This window comes from Somniosus microcephalus, chromosome 7, assembly GCF_052327205.1.
Source record: "Somniosus microcephalus isolate GS21.2 chromosome 7, FLI_Smic_1.0, whole genome shotgun sequence".
In the NCBI taxonomy this organism is placed as follows: domain Eukaryota; kingdom Metazoa; phylum Chordata; class Chondrichthyes; order Squaliformes; family Somniosidae; genus Somniosus; species Somniosus microcephalus.
In genome coordinates, this window is record NC_140993.1 from 221,606,924 (window position 1) to 221,618,988 (window position 12,065).

The window sequence follows — 12,065 nt, forward strand, 5'->3', positions numbered from 1 at the left end:
TACCAGTCCATTCCCTCATCCCTTGGTGGTGGTGGGGCACCCTTCCCTGGGTAACCTCGCTGCCGGCGCCGTGGGCAGGGGCTTACAGGGGCGGGTTACCAGCTCAGTGGCGTTGACTGGGATCGGGGAGAATGGGACTGCGCACGCCTTCAGGCTGGTATCCCACTTCATCCCCTCCCTGGCTTCTTGCCACTGCCGGTGGAAAATAATGGATATTCCTGCAGGGCAGACCCTCTCAGACCCCCACATACAGATATAAATCCCTTGGTCCGGTTCCCACCACTTGTCCCAACACACACTCAATCCTCCGCGAGTCCCTGTAATCGTCCGGTGGGTGTTGTTCCCCAACCATTCCCACTCGACTGCGGGCTTTCTCATATCTTTGTTCAGCTTCCTGAGCCACCACCACCTATCCAGAGGAATGTGTTCCTTGCATGTTAGACATATACGCTTTCCTACGGTGACGCTAACCCTTGTGGTAACAACCCGTACCCTGGGGCACCGGAGGGAGGACTCCCCGCACGTGAATCCGGTTTGGCTGGAGTACTGAGACGAATTGGACCCCAGCCATCCTGGCCACCTTCCCTCGTGGACGTAGACGGCGGTCTCCTCCGCATCCCGTTCAGCACTTCCTTCAGTCGCTATAGGCGCCCTGTCTCCCGAGCACCCGTAGATGTGGGAATCTTGCACATCGCCTCATCTTCCGACGCTCATCCCAATCAGGGCAAATAGGATTACGATCCCCTTCATCCTGAAAGTCTTTCTGCAAACTGATACAAAAAACATGCAGCCAGGTCCTCAAGAGAATCTCTGGCTTGGTGAAGCATGGTCGGGTCCCGCGACCTCGACCCAAATATATACACTCTCAGCAGATTACTTACTTAATTAAAACTACCCATCACCTTATTTAACTTAAGCTAAAACACCCAAACTTAAGCTAAATACTTAACTTAACAATATAAACTTACACTACCTAAACTATGTACAACCGCTGCCTGTCTCCGGGCGGCCAGGCTAATTCCTGGTTGGGCTGCGGCTCACTGCTACCTCCGGTGTGGCCGCACCATCCTGCACCATTGGTCCCTCACAGCCCGTGGCTTTCGGCTGAGGACCTCTGTCCTTGGACCTCCCCCTAACTCAAGGGGCGGCCCTTGGTACCTGGAGAGCTGGTGACCATGGCTTTTTCAGCTGGGGCGTCCGTGGGGACCTTCTGGGGGCCTTGGCGGGTGGGGCTTTCTTGGCCGATGGGCCTTTAACCCGAACCGGCGTTCCCTCAGGCTTGACCTCTCCCGAACCTGGGCTGGGGGCAGGTAACTCTTCGCAGCCTGATGCTGCGAGCTGAGAGTCTCCGCCCCCAGGTCCCATGACTGGGTCTGGGGTGGGGTTTTCGACCTCAGGTCCCTCCCTCTCTACACCTGGGTTAGGGGCAGGATTTTCGCCCTCAGGTCCCTCCCCCTCGTCTGGATCCCAGAAGAGTGGGGGAGTGTCCCAATCGATGGGCGGGATGGCCCCTCCCTTTAAGCAAGCCACAGCGCCTGCCTGTGCAGTCTGTGAACTCGCTCCTGCTGCAGACTGAGGATCTCTATCCTCAGACCTTACCCCAACTGGCTGTTTTCCCCTTTCAGGTTTTAACAGTTTGCATTGATTAATATAACCAGCAGCCTGTTTTAATACCTCGTCTGCTGCCCCAAACGGGCCATCTAGGGACTCCTCGTTCTCTTCCCTTACCGGGACGGCCTCACAGGCAGGATCTCGGGCTTGGACCTGCTTTAGGTCCGGGGCCAAAGCTACCCCCTGCGTGCCTCCCTTGTCCCGGACTGCGGCTACCAGGGCTGCTCTACAGGGATCCCAGAACTCTCCTTCCCTGGCCCTCTGCTCGGCTACCTCGTTGGTCCTTTGGTTACCCTCCCACGTGGTAGGGAGGGATCCCAAAACTATGGCCAAAGGGCCTGTTCCCCTCATCGTTTTCAAGGGGACACAGGTCGACAGGCTGCGCTGGTTCTAGTCAGGGCTGTGGTTTGGGTGGGGCTGACGGGGTCAGAGCACCGGTAGCGGCTGCTACTCTCCCCTGGCCAGTCAATAAGGACCTCACGGTGTCCAAAAATGACACGACCTCTGCGGGAGGGATTCCTGTCCCCGCCTTTTGGGCTGGGGCTGTGGAATTCTTTCCCTTGTTATCCTTCCAAGGGTTTCTGCACTCCTTCCGCCAGTGACCATCCTTCCCACACCCGTAACAATTGGTCTTTGTGTTGGGGGGGTTACTCCCTTCCTGGTGCCACTCTTTCCTACACGGTCCAGGTTTTACTTCACGCACCTTTCCCTTGGGTGGCTGTGCATCGGTTCCCCTACCGTTTTTATAGGCCAGAGTGAGCTGCCTAATCACCGTAAGTTCGGTGGTCTGGGGATTTTTGGGGTCGAACCAGACTTCTGCCTTGGCCCGGACCTGTGGCAAGCTGTTCGCCACCAGGCAACGGAGCCAATGGTCCAGGAGATCCCCGTTCAGGAACACTCGGTCCGACGTCCCCGGACAGGCCCTCCGGTACACCGGCCGCAACCGGTCCGCAAAAGACTGCGGGGTTTTCCCTGGGAGCTGGATCGTCTTCTCCACACGGGAGAAAGGACTTTCCTCATTCATCCCCATAGCCTGCAGAACCGCATCTCTAAGCTCCCCGTACCCGCCCTGCCCCCTTTTACACTCCTCAGAGAGGGATTGGAGGAGACAACTCTCCAGGGAGAATAGCAGCATCTTGGCCTTCTCAGCGTCATCGCAGTCATTGACGCTGGCTGCCTGCTCTACTTCCCTGAAGTGGATCGAGGGGTCTCCCTTTTCGGAGAACTTCGGGATACGGTTGACCATAGCCCTAAGCTGTTGGGTGTTAAAGGGTAATAAGAACTGGTTTTGGAGGGGTCCCTCATTGTCGCCATTGGCGGGTGGGCCTAACCTCCAATGCTGTGCTGGGCACATTGGTCGCTGCTCCAACCTCTCTGGTGGGGGTTGCTCCACCTCCGCCTCCACCTCTGGCTCCACCCCCCTTTGCTGCCAAACCTCGCTGAAACTTGGCGCTAAGGTTGGTGGTCGTGATATCTCCTCTCTCTCAACCGTGTCGTCCCTGGGCACTACCGGTGATGATGGAACTGTTCTCCCCTCGTTCCCCATAAAATCTGCATGACCTGCCTTTGGGCTTATGAGGCATACCATGCCTTTTGCCTTCTGGAGGGCCCGGCTCAGATTTTCTATCCTCTCTTTACAGGGGCCGTCGTCTGCCTCCTCAAACCCCTGTTTGCTCGCTAGCTTGTAAGTGGCCTTTACCTCCTGTACTTTCTCTTCCTGTTCCCTAATCTGCCTTGACAAGCGGGCGTTCTTCTCCCGCAACCTTAACTCATTTCCCTTGGCCTCGGTGACTTGGCACCGTAGGTATTTCAACTGGGCCTTGTGTTCACAGAATCACAGAATCACAGAAACCCCACAGTGCAGATAGAGGCCATTTCGGCCCATCGAGCCTGCACCGATGCATATCCCACCCGATCCCCGTAACCCCTACACCAACACATATCCCACTCTATCTCCGTAACCCCACGTATTTAATCCCCCTAACACTAAGGGTCAATTTATCATAGCCAATCAACCTAACCCGCACATCTTTGGACTTTCTCCCATTAAATCCACTCTCTCCTGATTTAGGGCCTGCAAAGCTACTAATAACTTCTCCCCTGCTAGAGCCTTATCCTGGATCTCCAGGGCTGACTCCCTTAACTCGAATGCCTGTGCTGCAACGAACCTGTCCAAAAGTTGGACCTGCTTTTTAAAACACATCAGCCAAACTGCCTTCTCTAAGGACTTCTTGTGTTCCCTTCCCTCTGTCCACTTAGCTGCTGCATCTACCGGATGCCCAGCCTTTAACAGAGTGGTGATCCACTTCTTTGTGATATTCACCTTTCTAAACACATAATCAGAAATCCTCTCCTCCATCATGGTTTGCTCATCCGAACCATTGTCTACTGTATCGCAACTCTGTTGCCGGTGTCATGCCACAGTCGCCATTCTGTAAGGGGGGTGGCGGGTGTGGCGCGTGCGCCCAGTCAGTTATGCCCCTGACTGTTTGTGAGCGGTTCGAATCATTCCCACGCCCCTTGGGTTCTAGACACCAGACTTAGGTACAGGCGACGATACGGAAAGACTTGAGTAGACAGGTGGTTTGGATGTAAGAAAACCAGGATTTTATTAAAACAGATATTAACAGTCTTACGAGAAATTACTAGCATAAAATACAGGCAAGTACACAATAACTATACTTATTCAGGGAATGGGGAACACACTGCGCATCAAGGGAAAACAAATTATAATAACAATCCCCTTATCCTTATCCCACCCCTATACCTAACTAGATTAAGCTATGAGGGGCCAGAATTCATGCTCACCAATCCAAAACAAAGCCAACCGTTAACGGAATGCAGGTTTTGAGGTTTGGTTCTCTGTCCTCTTAGGTACCCCATCGCCACGTGGTCTTCAGGGATGCGATGCTGGAGCTGCTATTGCAACGCACCCTCTTCTCCTCCGCTACAGTTGTCGTCTCTTCTCGATGGGTTCTCCTCTTCTTCTCCCTTGGGCGGTCGTCGGCAGTAACGTTACGTTTGTCAGACAGTTAACAGTCTTTGTCGTTTAGATTTTGCTACACATGCGTCAAACGCCAGTATATTCATTGTGGCATAAACACCTGCGTTGTCGCAGTGTTCAACAAGATGTTCGTCTTCCCAAGCGCCAGCTTATAACTAGGCGCTTGGTCTTTATCGATACATTTTCCGCTGTCCTGCTCTGCCCTTATCGAGTTTTATTGTCTTCTTCGGCTCTACTCGTCTCGTCTCACCAGACTACCATACAAGTCCTGGGCTACGTGCTCAATTTCATCTCGCCCCTTTTTCTGCGGCCTGGGCGTCCCAGATGACGAGAGACTCAGGTCTCGTTCCCCTCACCGGCTGTTGGTATGGTGTACTTTACTGCTGAAAACTCACCGCGGGGAGCGAGGCGAGACCTGCCACGAGGCCAGGGCATGAGTGAGCCCAGAACCAAGAGCGAGGGCCAAGTGCAAGAGAGCAGAGGGCAGAGCAGAGAGAGAGATTGCTACCCGGGGCCTGCAGTTATACCCGTTGTTTCATCCCCTATCTGCGTGCCATATCAGGTTAGTTCATTGTTCCAATTTTGATGGGCTGTTTTAAATAATTACAGCAATCTAAGCTAACTGTCTTTAGATGGCCGTTTATCACACCTAATGGCTTGATGTCCAAGCAGTATTGTTGTTAATGCATTCTAATCGGCCTGTCCAGCCTCGATGGCTTCCTTAAGCTGTTTCCGATTATTTATGCAGACAACTTGATGGCCTCAAGTATAGGCCTAACTAGTTCTGATCTGTCTCCGATCTGACGTAATGAATATTCAAATGTTTACTGTCTGCTTTTCCAAAACACAAAGTCCTTTTCACAGAAACGGCATAGGTTTCGATTTCCCCATAAGCTGCTTGTGCTGCCACAGTCCAAGCTTTTAAAAACTTGCAGGCTTTTGGTCACGAGGTGTAGACACCACCTTTTGGGTACCCTTTTTAAAATATCCATGCAGTGTCCCTTTTATTAATAACTTTGGGGAAATGTGAAAATTTTGCGAATCCTACACTGCTCGCCCCCATCTCTGTTAAAACCGGAAGTCGGCTTCTTGGAGGCGGGTAGGGCTAGGAATTCAACTTTTTAACACTTTAACCTCCCACCCGACCCCAACCCACTATTTTTTGGGGTTATAATTTCCACCAATATTCCGGGACAAAATTAATTGGGACCTTGGAAAAGTATGGGCAAATAAATTTAATTCAGTATGGATTTGTTAAAGGACAACTGTTTTTGACTAACTTGATTGAGTTCTTTGATGAAGTACTGGAAAGGAACAATGTGGTTAAGGTTGTGTATATGAATTTTCAAAAGGCATTTGATAAAGTACCAAATAATAGACTTGTTCGCAAATGTAAAGCCCATGGGATTAAAGGGACAGTGGCAGTATGGATACAAAATTGGCTAAGGGACACAAAGCAGAGAGTAATGGTGAAATGCTGTTTTTCAGACCGGAGGGAAGTATACAGTGGTGAACCCCAGGGGTTGGTATTAGGACTGCTGCATTTTTTCTATGTATTAATGATCTGGACTTGGGTATACAGGATATAATTTCAACGTTTGCCAGCAGTATGAAACTCAGAAATGTAGTTAACAGTGAGGAGGATACTAACAGACATCAGGAGGACATAGACAGACTGGTGAAATCGACAGACACATGCAATGGAATTTAACACAGTGATGTGTGATGTGATACATTTTGGTAGGAAGAATGAGGAGAGATGATATAAATTAAATGGTATAATTTTAAAGGGGGTGCAGGAACAGAGAGACCTGGAGGTGCATTTACACAAATCTTTGAAGGTGGCAGGACACGTTGAAAAGGCTATTAAAAAAGCATACGTGATCCTTGGCTTTATAAATAGAGGCATAGAATAAAGAAAGAAAGGAAGTTATACTAAACCTTAATAAAACACTGGTTAGGCCTCAGCTGGAGTATTGTGCTCAATTCTGGGCACCACACTTTAAGAAGAATGTCAAGAACTCAGAGAGGGTGCAGAAGAGATTTACTAGAATGGTACCAGGGATGAGGGACTCCAGTTATGTGGAGAGACTGGAGAAACTGAAGTTGTTTTCCTGAGAGCAGAGACGGTTAAGAGGAGATTTGAGAGAGGTGTTCAAAATCATGAATGTTTTTGATAGAGTAAATAAAGAGAAATTGTTTCCAGTGGCAGAAGAGTCAGTAACCAGAGGACACAGATTGAAGGTGATTGGCAAAAGGACCAGAGACGACATGAGGAAATACTTTTTTACACAGCGACTTGTTATGATCTGGAATGTACTGCCTGAAAGAATGGTGGAGGCAGATTCAATAGCAACTTTCAAAAGGGAATTGGATAAATACTTGAAGAGAAAAAATTTACATGGCTATGGGGAAAGAGCAGGGGAGTGGGACGAATTGGCGAGCTCTACCAAAGAGCCGGCACAGGCACGATGGGCCGACTGGCCTCCTTCCGTGCTGTATACTATGATACTGTGAAATATGGTAAGTGTAGTATGATTGAGAGATACAGGTGACTTTGAACCTATGGTTCCCCAAGCTTTTCACCACTGTTGGATTTTCTTCAGCCCATGTCTGAGTTCTGCTGTGAACTAATTGGCAGAGATTGATTGCTACGATTAGTGATCAAGTCCACTATTGTTGTAGCATGCGACTACCAGGATGGTAGAAAGTAAACTCGATGGTCGTGATCGTTTTCCATCTAGATATTACAATGTTCCTATAACTGTGCAGGTGTTCAGACAGTAACCTGGTGATGGCAATATGCCACCGACATTGTTGTCTCCCACAGTAAGAGTCTACCCACGAGCTTCATGGGCTTCTCCTCAAAGGGTATGAACTGTTTTAAGGTAGGGATCCCCATTCATGGGCATTGTACACCAACTTCTCTTGCAAGAAGATAGAATAAATGGCTAGCAGTTGAGGTGTATGTGCCAAATGGCATGAGAGAGCTGAAGTAAGAAATATGGGGATATCAGTCTGTTGAAGTGGAGGAATTTTTTTTTGGTTATTAAGCAATTGCTGCTGGGAGTTGGGTAGCCATAATGCAAGATTTTTGGCTCGAACCTGCCTTAACCATGGTGCACTGTGAAGGGTTAGTTGTAAAAGTGTTCCATTAAGAGGTCGCTGAGCCTGCTGGTGTTTAGAGCAGAAAGAAAGGGGAGGGTGTTCAGTATGTTACCTTGTAGGATTCGCAAAATTGGATTTCATATTAATATGGGTCAAATGGCAGAAGAGGCCATGATTTTAAAGACTGTTTTAAAAGAAGCCCAGAAATAGGGGCATACAAAATGGCCGCCATACCATGTGATCAGCTTATTGGGACACTTTAAAATGGTTCCTGCGCAACCTCAGACAGTTTTGTGGATTCAACCCACAGTAAGTTCTGGAAGCCGTTCCTGAGAGAACGAAACCAGACCCACAGGTATACATATGGATTAGATGCAGATCTAGTCAAGATCGGCCTGGAGACAGAGGCCATCAAGATGCTGCCCCAGACAAAAGGGGACAATTTCATATTCATGAGAACAGCACCCAGGACTAGATAACGAGATCAGCAGGACATTCAAAACAATGGAGGTAATTCCAAACCAGAGATGGGCCTGTTACCAGCCGTTTAAGACATTTTAAATATAATAACTGCCCCGCTGTGCTCCAAGCCCGCCAAAGTTAAAACAAAGACTAACCTGATTTTGGGCGGGAAGGGAAGCCTCGGGAAGAAAGGTATATCTGGAGAGACTTTTCGGCAGTTGACACGGCAGTTGGACACGACTCGACACAGCAGTAGATCAGGCAGACACACAGCTTGGGAGAAGGCGCTGAGAGAAGCTTGAATCGGCAAGCTTGAACAGTCACAAGAAGAGTCGAGCTAAAAGACAGCTTTATAGTTGGACAGTCGTTGCAGCCTCAGCAGCCAGTCCAGCTTTTGAGCTGGACGGAGAGGAGCTGAGTTGGAGAAGGATAATCATGACTACATAAAGAAAATTGCTCGAAACCAGCGTCCCGCCCCAGGGAAAACCATCGGGAGATCATCGACCATCCCCGGGCCGTAGCCGATAACAGAGGGGCCGTACCAGCCCAAGGCTCCCCTGACCAGGGTTGAGCCGACGATCCTCGACCCTGCCGACATCCAGGCCTGCCGGTGTCCAGCCGCCCCCGACCTCCACCTCAGGAGAAAGGTGTGGCACAGCTCGCAGGGGCTCCATGATCCACGTGGAGACGAAACGCCTGAAAGGACCAAACACAGACTCGATTTCAAAACCCTTGCACTTCCTAGTGGGATTGGTGAGCATGTTTCTGGCCCTTCACAATCAGAGCTAGATAGGTTTAATAAGGGGGTGGATTTAAGTGTACAATTAACATGAGTTGTTGTCCCTCGATGTTCCGTGTGTTTCCTTATTTCATGATGATCTTTCTAGAGTATAAGATGCCTGTACTTGCCTTAGTTAGTATAATGTTGTTATGATTTGTTTGTGTTTGTTTTTCCCTCCCATGTACTCTCTTATCTGTGTTGCATTTGGTTTGGTATATTTCCATTTGCAATAAAATTTCATTTTGATTCATCAAACATGGTCTACAAGAGTCTTCTCTACATTGTAGCTCCTGCGCCTAAGACCAGAGTATAGAATCTAAGGGGTGAGTGGGTCGAACCACTCAAGGTTTACTGTGCAATGGAGAGAGGCCTCTAGAGAGAGAAACCTCAGGGAAATCTCTCAAGGAAAACCCCTTACAGAAAAGGCGACCACAGCAGGACTCTGGCAGCAGGATTGCAATGTAGTAGATCCAAGTTTGAATGGTCGAAATGCAATGGATGAGAGGATATGTCTTTGGCAAGGTAAATCTCACTAAACAGTGGATTTCTGATCTCTTGCTGGATGGGCGTCCGGTGGACGCAGCCATCAGGTGGACAGAGAGCAAAGAGCATAAGAATCAGTGGAAAAGGCAGTGTGGCTGATGTGTTACAAGAAGCAGGTCCAGATCTTGGACCGGGTCGTTGCAACACAGGCAGCCAAGATCACAACCCAGGCAGCAGAGATAGAGGAAAAGGCCATGGGTGGGGAAAAACTCATCACAGCGCTTCACGCGCTGAATCAGGAACGCCAAGTGGTAGCTAGTCAACATCAGGCTAGAATAGAGTACCTGGAGTGCCAGGTTACTGAGGCAAAGATCAATGAAACGAGGATACGGGAGAAAAGCGCCCGCCTCGCACAGCAGCTAAGAGCGCAGGAGGAGAGAGTAGTGGAAGTTAAGGCAGCTTACAAGCTAGCCCTTGAGCACGGGTTTGAGAGCACAGACCACAGCCCCTGCCAAAAGGCCATAGAGGACCTAAGAATGGCCCTGGTAAAGGCAAAAGGCATGGTGTGTCTCATCAGCCCGAAAGCCAGTCACATGGACCTTTTAAAGGAATCTAAGCAGCCGATTCCAGCTGAGGTAATTGTGGTACCAGCCACCGAGCCCTCAGCACCGCCGAGCTATAGTGTGACTTGGTCGGAAAAGGAGGGGGTAGCGAAAGAGGAGGTAGCCGAGGTGGAGTGTGTGGAAGAACCACTGGTCGAAAAGCCGGGACCGGGACCGGCACCGATGTGTCACGCTCGGCACCAGAGGTTCGGTCCCAACGCTGCCGATGGCAGTGTCGGACCCCACCAGAACCAGCTCGTGGTGCCCTACACTGGCCCGCAATTAAGGTCCATGGTGAGCCACCTCACACGACTCACAGTAAAGGGAGATCCCTCGATTCACTTCAGGGAGATAGAGGAAACAGCAGCCATTAATGACTGCGATGAGCAGGAACAGGTCAAACTGTTGCTTTTCTCCCTGGATTCCACAATCCTTCAGTGCCTCTCAGAGGATGGCAAGAGGGGACGGAAAGGGTATACGGATCTCAGGGAGGAAGTTTAAGAGCTAATGGGAGTGGACGACGGTAGTCCGTTCGACCGCGTAGAAGGGACCGTGCAGCTATCTGGAGAATCCCCACGGGTTTTCGCAGAAAGGCTGTGGCCAGTATATCGACGCAGCTGTCCGGGTATGCCTGAACGGGCTTTAATGAGCGATGAACAGCGGGTTCATTGGCTCCGTTGCTTGGTCACCAACAGCGTGCCAGAGATACGGGCCCTAGTCAGATCATGGTTTGATCCCCAAGGTCCCGGTGTCACGGAGGAGACGGTACTCCGTCAGTTAAATGTAGTGTATAAGAATTGCAGAAGTCAGGAAACACCTCCCCAGAAGGGAAAGGTGCATGAGGCAAAACCCGCAGCCCCAAGCAAGCAGGAGTGGCGTCAGGAGGGGAATCGCCCTGTCCAAGCCAAGCACAATTGCTACGGGTGTGGGAAGGATGGACATTGGCGCAAGGACTGTAGAAATCCGTGGAAGGATAATAAAGGGAGATTTCCCGCAGCCCAAGCCCAAGCGCAGACCGCCGCCCCAGCACCAGCCCAAACCCAAGCCGTAGCTCCTGCCCCAGCGCAAGGAGCTGGTGCAGTTATGAATCCCGCTGCAATTGAATCAATCATAGAGACAATGCGGTCTCTGATGATTTCGCAGGGGAAAATAGCCGTCACCACTGGTCTTGTCATTCCCGAAACCCCGACTCCTGTGCCCAATTGACTAGAGCCAGTGCAGCCTGTCGACCTGTGTCCTCTAGAAAGACATGCACAGGAAGAGACCTCTGGTAAAATGGAGGAATACCTGCGGTGCCAGGTTGCGGAGGCTAAGTTAGTTGAGCAGGCTTTAAGGAAGGAGAACGCGAGGTTAACAGCGAGGGCTGGCAGTTTAGAGGGTCAGCTAAGGGCTTGTAAATGGTTTCACGTCAATCAGTGCAAACTGTTTAAGCCGGGTGCAAGAGCATCAGCAACCGAGGCCAGGTCTGAGGGTAAAGATCCTCAGCCTGAGGCGCGCGATGAGTCACCGACCACACAAGCTGGCGTTGTAGCCTGCTTGGAAGGAGAGGAGGTCCCGCCCACCTGGGGGGAGCTTTCTCCGATGGCCTGGGACTCGGACGAGGAGGGACCCGAACAACAAGGTCCCGCCCTCGACACAATTCTGGAAGAGGAGGAGTCGGAGGACGGAGACCCCGCCCTCGACTCGAGCGTAGGGGAGGTAGAAATTGGGGGCAGAGATTCTCCACCTGTAGGGACAGGTGAGGAGGAGCCATCTGCCACAGACCCAATTCCCGAAGGGGCGGAGCCTGAGGGGAGGGAGCCGAAGCCTACAGTCGTGGAAGAGCCACGGGCTGTGAGAGCTGAAGTCCCACCCAAAGGTCCACTCGCCAAGGGAGCCTGCCCGAATCCCAAAGGGGCGGAGCCTGAGGGAAGGGAGCCGAAGCCTACAGTCGTGGAAGAGCCACGGGCTGTGAGAGCTAAGGTCCCACCCGAAGGTCCACTCGCTAAGGGAGCCACGCCCAAAGTACCTTTTT